Below are 7,937 nucleotides of genomic sequence, written 5' to 3'. Positions count from 1 at the left end.
ATTTTATTTTTATCTTATTATGGTTTTAATATTCTGTTGTAGTTTAAAGTGCTTTTGTTCTGGTTTTTCCTACTAACATAAAACCAGTTCTGCTCTTTAAAAGACTCATTAAGTTCTTATTTAGTTTATATTCATGATCACCTCCAGGTGTTGGTGCTGCCTAAAGGTGGGATCATGTGGGATCCTGTAGATCTCAGTTGCAGTAACTAAGTTGTGGCACTTTGTTAAATATTTCTCTCATGAAATATAAATGTGTTTCTTCATGTAACAACAATTTATAAGCAGCAACGATTCACAATAAAGTCTCCATTTAAATTAATTTAATTTTCCGTCTAAATACTGTCTTTCTTAAATTAAAATAAATCCACTAAAGCTCGACCCCTAAAGGACCCATGACAGACGATCTTCTATCCGTCCCACCGAGAGGGGAAGCGCAGATCGATGCTCTACGGTAGGAAAATCTGACAGGGCACCACCTGTTACAGTCCAGGTGGAGGTGGTGGAGTGTGTAGGGAGACAACATCAGATTCCTGGACATCCAGGTCACCTCGGACCGGACCTGGTCACTGAACACCTCTGTTCTGATGAGGAAGGCCCAACAAAGACTCTTCTTCCTCAGGAAGTTGCAAAGGGCTGGACTTCCTGCTCAGCGGCTCCAGAACGTCTACAGAGCCGTGATGAAGAGCATCCTCTGCCTCAGCAGGACTGGGTGGGACGACAACAACCCAGGACCAAAAGGACTCGGCCCGGGTGGTGAGAACGGCCCAGTGGATCGTGGGATCAGTTACCGAACCTGGACCTGATATCTACTGGCCGACTGCAGAGGAAGGCCAGTTGTGTTGCTGCTGATGATCCACCCACCCAGGACACAAACTGTTGGTACCATCTGGAAACGCTGCAGGTCCAGAAAGTGAACAACCACTTTATGGATAAAGATCAGCTTTTTCCCCAGAGGTGAGAATCAATCTGTCCACCTTCCGTCCTCTCTGCCCCCTGCAGACACACCCACAGCCTCATGCTGCCCCTAAGGGCTGATTAAGACTTTATTGATTCATCTATTGATCACTGAGGCACCACTCCAGTTTCATTATGTTCTAGAAACATGATAATAAAAACCTTATGTGGTGGGATGGTGTTCACCCTCCCCCACGCTGTACATCGGGTGTAGCGAGAGGCGCACCACTGATTGGTGGGCGGGGCAGATGCCTTAAAAGCTGGGCAAGCCGCTGCGAGGTGTGTGTGTCTTTGTTTCCTCTACTGTCTGCACAACTGGCGGCTACATGTTGGCGGTGTTTGATTTGCTCGTCTGATATCGTAAGTGCCATTTTGCTATCCGGGCTGGGATCGTGGTTGGTTTTGTTGGGTGCTACACCTGTCGTGCGTTTCCGCAGTGCGGCTCTGCTGGCGTTGCCGGCCGCGGCTGGGGGTTGTGGTGGTGTGTGGCTTCTGCCTGGTCTTCGCCTGCTGATCTGCTCCCTCCTGGTGTAGGCTGTGTCTCCATCCCTGGGTAAGCTACCTGCCATTTAGTTTTGGATTATTTTATTTTGTACTTAGCATTAATGGGTTTTCTGTTTCAGGCAACTGAGTGTTGGGAGCTGCAGTGCTTTGGACGCTCTGCTGCTTTGTCTTATCACTGTTAGTTCTGGCCGCTCTCCGCTGAGCCTGTTGTGGATTGGGCAGGCTGGTGGGCGGGGCATTACTCCTCTGGCCCCCATAGAAGGGCACTTGGAGAGACGACAACTTGTTCCATCATTTGAAGTATTTTCTTTTACCGTTTGTTGAAGTATTCATTTGTTTCTGTTGAGTGCTGTGTTTCTTTTGTGTTGCATGTTCTTTTGTTTTCTTGCTTTATTTTGTTGCATTTGCATGGTTTGCTTGTTTTCTTGGAACAACCTCATCTTGTCTGTCCCTTCTTGTGTGTTCCCTTTTTCTTTGGTTCCGGCGACCAAGTAGTGAGCCCGATGCCTTGGATTTTAAAAGAAGTGTTTTAAAAGAATTTTTAGATAATTGTTTAAAGTATTGTACACTGTTAAATCTGTGTTCTGGTGTGTCTTGTTTCTTTTTTTTTTAGAAATATCTCCACCTGCTGGTCACACTTATATCTGAAAACGACAAGTTATTTCTGTCCTCCGTCTCAAAATGGAGCCTGATCTGAGGAACAAAGTTAGTTTCAGTTTCTGTTTCACTCAGTAACATGACTTGTGTGTTTTCATCATAACAGAAGCGTCTAAAGTCCTAATTTGATTTGTGGAATAAATATTTACAGTTAATAGTTCAGATAGATTTTAACTATAAAGTTAAAAAACTTTCAGTGTTTCTATTACCTGTTAAGCCCGAGGTACCCACGGGTGGGTCCAGCTGCCACGTGACCTCAGCTCGCCCTGTAAACAAAGGCTCCGCGTGCTTTTAACATTTTTTTTTTAATTATTATCCGCTAAAAGAGGCTTTAATCTTTCAAAAACTATTCCGCATAAAGGTTTTGCACAAAATGTTAAGATTTTAGAGCTATTTAAAAACAGCTGATGAGATTTAAAGGTCCTCGGGCGATGACGCAACTGCCTGGAAAACCCCCGATCAGCTGATCATCACGGCCATTTTATGGCTTCACGTGAGAGTGGAAAGACTCTCAGAGTATGGCACAAGATGTCGGCTACGCAAAATCATGACGTATTTTCCGGAACCCGATCTAAATGAATGCGTAATTCATGCGCTCTCCATGCGCTCTCCGTGCGTTAGCAGGTGTGGTATACGGGAGTCTGAGCACGTGGAGTTATCTCGGTTCCGTGAGTTCAGTTTTGATTTATTTATGATAAATCGATCATAGCAGCAGAAACTTGACGATTTAGAGGCTTTTGAAGGCTTTTGAACAACAACGGTTTTTCGATTTGCTACGAGTGGAGCTAAATCTTGGAAAAATTCTCTCAATGGCGCGGAGGAAAATGTCCGATGTGGAGGCGCTGGAAGAACTATTTCGGAGCGATTTTGAGCTGGAAGATTCTTCTGATAGCTGGTGGGATTCGGACGAGGAGGAAGAGGAAGAGCAGGACACAGCAGACAGACTTGATCTCGGTGTTGTGTAAGTTTTCCGCCGCAATTTCACACAATATATTTGATGTTTTGGTTCTATTTATTTATTTATTTCAGTGATTATATGCTTGTAATAACGGCAGGAAGTAAAACCACGCGGTTATTTGTTTATTTATGTTTTACTAAAATATGTTTTATTTTACTAGTAAGGATTTCATGTTTACTTTGGTTCATTACTTTGTAATAAACCTCTAATTCTTCAAATACTTTATTTTTATTTATAGTCAAGTGGAAGCCGAACCATCAAGCTGAACCTCCCCCCACCTCTCATGATTCTTCATCTTCTTTGAGGTAAGATGTCCATTATGCCAAAAAAATTGTTACAAAATAAGAAATGTGTTGTTACAGTGTAACATTGGTGTCTTTGCTTTATTTTATAAGACTGTGTGATGCAGCTTCATTTTCAGTATTTCATTTTTGACAAATTTAGTCTTCAATATATTTCATTCTGTTTCCAAAGTGGAGATCTTGCAGGAGAGGCTGATGAAGACTATGTTCCACCAGTTCCTTTGAGGTCTTCAGGGCGTGGAAGAGCTACAACCCCAAAAAGAACAACAACCAAACACAAAAAGGCAAGGAAACAACAGAAAGTCAGCTCCTCAGCGCACCAACAACAAGGCGAGGATTGTTGGCACACTAGAGAGGAACTTGATACGGAGCCTGGATGTCCATTATTTACTCCAAAGAAAGACCCAGGACCTCAGATTGACTCTACTAAAAGTTGGTCACCCCTGAGCCTGTTCAAACTTTTCTTTAGTGCCTACACCATTCGGGAAATAGTCAAAAACACAAATGAAAATGCACAGCGTTTACTTGCAGCTGGAAAAAAATTCAAATGGTCACCTTTGACAATGGACGATTTTACAAATTTTTAGCCATAATTATATTCAGCGGACTGGTACAAGTACCTTCAAAGTCAGACTACTGGCGAACAAAATGGCCATATAATTTTCCATTTCCGCGTAGCTGCATGACCCGTGACAGATTTGAGTCCATCCTTTGTTCCCTTCACCTGTCCAACATCAAAAAAGATGAAGAAAATGAACAAAAAAAGGGAACACATCAGTATGATCGGCTATTCAAACTGAAACCACTTTATGATGACATCAGAGTTGCCTGCAAGACTCATTTTCAACCAATGCGAGAAATATGCATTGATGAACGGATGGTGGCCAGTAAAGCATGAATTGTCTTCAAGCAATTTATGAGAGACAAGCCTACCAGGTTTGGGTATAAGCTGTTTGTTTTGGCTGATTCCAGGACTGGCTACACTTGGAATTTTTTCATTTACCAGGGTCTGCCGTCGTTCGGGAAGAAGGCCTCAGCACCACATCAGTAATGGACCTCATGGAGTTTGGACTTTTAGGAAAGGGCTACCATTTATATCTGGACAATTTCTACAGTAGTCCTTACCTATTTCAAAAACTGGCTTCAAACAGCACAGCTGCATGTGGCACCATCCGGCAAAATCGTGTGGGATTTCCCAAAACAATAGTAAACAACCTTCCAAGATCTGCACAGAGGGGAGAGATGCGGTGGATCAGAAAAGACGGACTCCTATTCGTCAAGTGGAAGGACACCAAGGAGGTGACGGTCTGCAGCACCTTCCACAAAGCTTTCAGTGGAGCAACTGTAAAGAGGAGAGTCAAAGAGGCAGGGCACTACATAGTGAAAGATGTTTCCGTCCCTGACTCTGTGAAAGACTATAATAAATTCATGGGAGGAGTTGATCTGTCTGATGCCCTGATTCAATACTACTCAGTGAGAAGCAAGACAATGAAATGGTATAAGACTTTTTTTATCATTTTATTGTCATTTCTGTTGTGAATAGTTTTATTATTTTCAAAATGCTTGCAGAAAAAAGAGAGGAAAATGCCATTTCCCAACGGCAATTCAGAGAGAAACTCATGGAGGAGCTCATACTGGAGTCTAAAGGAGAAACAGCTTGTCCTCAACCAAGCACATCATTCTCAGCTCAACCCGGTGCATTCAAATGCCCTGGGTCAGTTCCCAGATACTTTGGGGGAACAGCAGAGGAAAAGCGAAGGATTTGTGTGTGGTGCAAGCAGAATGGCAATAAGAGAAAAAATACCACTATACTGTCCCAAATGCAGCGTTGCCCTGTGTCTTCAGCCAGACAGGAATTGCTTTGAGGACTACCACAAAAACTTGTAGTTTGTGGTCTTTTTTTTATTTTGAACTTGTTTTTGTTTTTTTTTTGTTTGTTTTTTGGTGGTGATGGTGGTGGTGGATTTTCAAAATTGTTTATTTGCTCTTTTAAATTATTCAAAAGTATTTTTGACTGTTTTATCTTGTTTCAATAAAAGTTTTCTATTTGGAGTCAAAGAAAGAGCTTTCACATCATCATTATTATACATATTACACTGTGCACAATGGTACATTTTGCATATAAATGGGGTAAATGTCATGACCAATGGTTATATTATATGTAGAAAGTGTCATTAGATGGTAATAAACTATTTAATTTTAACAAACCCCCAGTATTGATGTAAAAAACACATTTGGCACAGTTTGGTGACATTTTGGATAAATGTGCCAAAATGGCATCTCCGCCTAAGAAATTTCTCACTAATACCATTCTAAAATAAATATGATTCATCTGATTGAGTCCAAATTTGGTATACTTTTACACAACATTTAGATTTAAAAGTCTGTACTACTTTTTTGTGCTACAAATAATATTTTGGTAGTGTTTTCAATGTTTATTTCAAAGAAAATTTTGGCGAGGTTAAAAAAAAAAGCAAAATATTTTGTATTTTGTCCCTAATATTTCAGGCAGGGTCAAAGCTACAATGGTGCTGACACCAGAAAACCATTCTATGACATCTTACCTTTACAGAGGTACCAAAAGTTTCTTATTAGATCTAATAGCTGTGAGGCTATAAGTGACTTACTTTTGTGTGTTTTTGTCAGGCGGAAATGTATTTATACCCCCTTAGGGGATAAGAGGTTAAAAGGTTCTGCTGTCAGAAGAGTTCAACTACATTTCCCATGATCCTCTAGTGGCTCAACAAACCTGTTGATCAACATTGAGATCATAACGTCCAACAGGCCGCTCGCTGTCTGACAGGCGTCAAAACTTAAAGACGTTTATTTCCAGAGGAAAAGTGACAAACTTTCTATTCAGAGCATCAAATGACAGCAGAGCAACAATAAATCTGACATTAAAACACTTTTACACAAACAGAGAGATTATATTTAAACAGCGGAAGTTGATGCTCGGATTAGTTCAAACTGACTGAAACCTCCTTCCTGCTGACCAACACCAGCAGGAAGGAAGTGAAGTGTCTGACCGACCCAAACGACGAGGCGGGTTGACCAGAATATTCCTGTAGATTAACCTTCAAACAGCAAAGATGCAACTTTTATCTGAAATCAGAAATGAACCTTTTCTCCAAACATCAGAGCAGAAACAGTCAGTAAAGTTCCTGAAGACAAAGTTCATGTAGAAAACAAAGCAAACTTACAGTTTGTTCAAACGATCCAAAGAGCTGAAGAAGAAAATGTGATCAACAAACTGAGACCCAACAGAACCACAGGAGAACCAGACTGGTGCCACACCTGGAAAGACTGTAATGGGACAGGACTGGACTTTTACCTGATCTGAACGATTCAGAGTTCAAAGTCCAGGTGTTATAAATGTTGAATAACTGATCATGTGACGGCTCACCTGGTTTGTAGTTTCTTCTTCCAGAGCAGCAGAAGGTTTGCTGTAAAATCAGAGGCAGGTTGATAAAGTCTTCATGAGGAAGGAGAGAAGTTCTGATGAAAATGTTTCATGATGGTTAATGATGATAAAGCTGCTACCAACACCTGATTGTTTTTCTTTGTGGTAATAATCGTTTATTATGTTCTTAAGGTTTTTTAAATCTTTGTTTTCATTGTTGTTATGTTTGCAACTTAATTTGAGGAGAAATGAGTCCAGAGAAAAGAGCAGCTGGTTGATTCCTGCTGCAGTAACTGGTCTGACTATGAAAACAGTCAGAATATGAACATAAAGTTAAACAAACTAAACTTCTTAACATCACCACATTACTGCAGCTAAAACCACACGTTGTTATAATATAGATTATTAATATAGCTCCTATATAACCATTGATCATCATGTCAGTGAGGTGAGCAGAGTGAGGACAGTCTCTGGTTAAACCAGGATCAGCTGAGCAGGTTCTGCTGATCCAGGTTGAAACCCTGATTTCATTTCAATCATCAACCTGAATCTAAAGTCAGATCAGCAGCAGAGAGGTGGCAGCTTGTTCCAGACTCATTATTTACACATGATGCAGCTGTTTTCCAGCTGTTCTCCACAGCTGGAGGGAGGGAGGGGGATGTTTGGAGGAGAGAACCTGAACCTCCAGGTTTTACAGCTGGATTCTGACCTCAGCAGCTGGAAAAACGACACAGATGAAACCAGAGACTCCTGGAAAGTGGATGTTTGGATCTGATCAGGTCTGCAGATTCACTGACTGGGATTTATTCAGAAAATGTCTCAGAGCTGAGAAGAGCTGAGCTTCTTCAGACTGAATGCTGGGAAATCTTCACTCCTCCCATTCAGTGATGTTCAGGTTCTGAACTTTAAAAACTAGAATCAGTTGGAAACATCAGGAATTTGGTCCATTAAAAGTGTTAATAATAAAATCAAACCCTTCTGCTGTTAGTTGAGTAAAGTCTGTTTCCACTAAGAACTGTGAGCGTTTCCTCCAGTCTGTGTTCGGCTTTAATCTCCTGCAGGAAACCAAACCTCCACGTCTCGACTGGAGTCGCCGTGGCAACGCCTTTCAAACATTAGGACAGTGGGTTGAGACTGGATGAGAGCCGATGAGTTGTTTTTA

The sequence above is a fragment of the Poecilia reticulata genome, unplaced genomic scaffold (genome assembly GCF_904066995.2).
Source record: "Poecilia reticulata unplaced genomic scaffold, P_reticulata-male-v2 Scaffold_34, whole genome shotgun sequence".
NCBI classification, from domain to species: domain Eukaryota; kingdom Metazoa; phylum Chordata; class Actinopteri; order Cyprinodontiformes; family Poeciliidae; genus Poecilia; species Poecilia reticulata.
Note: the sequence above shows the minus strand (reverse complement) of the source record.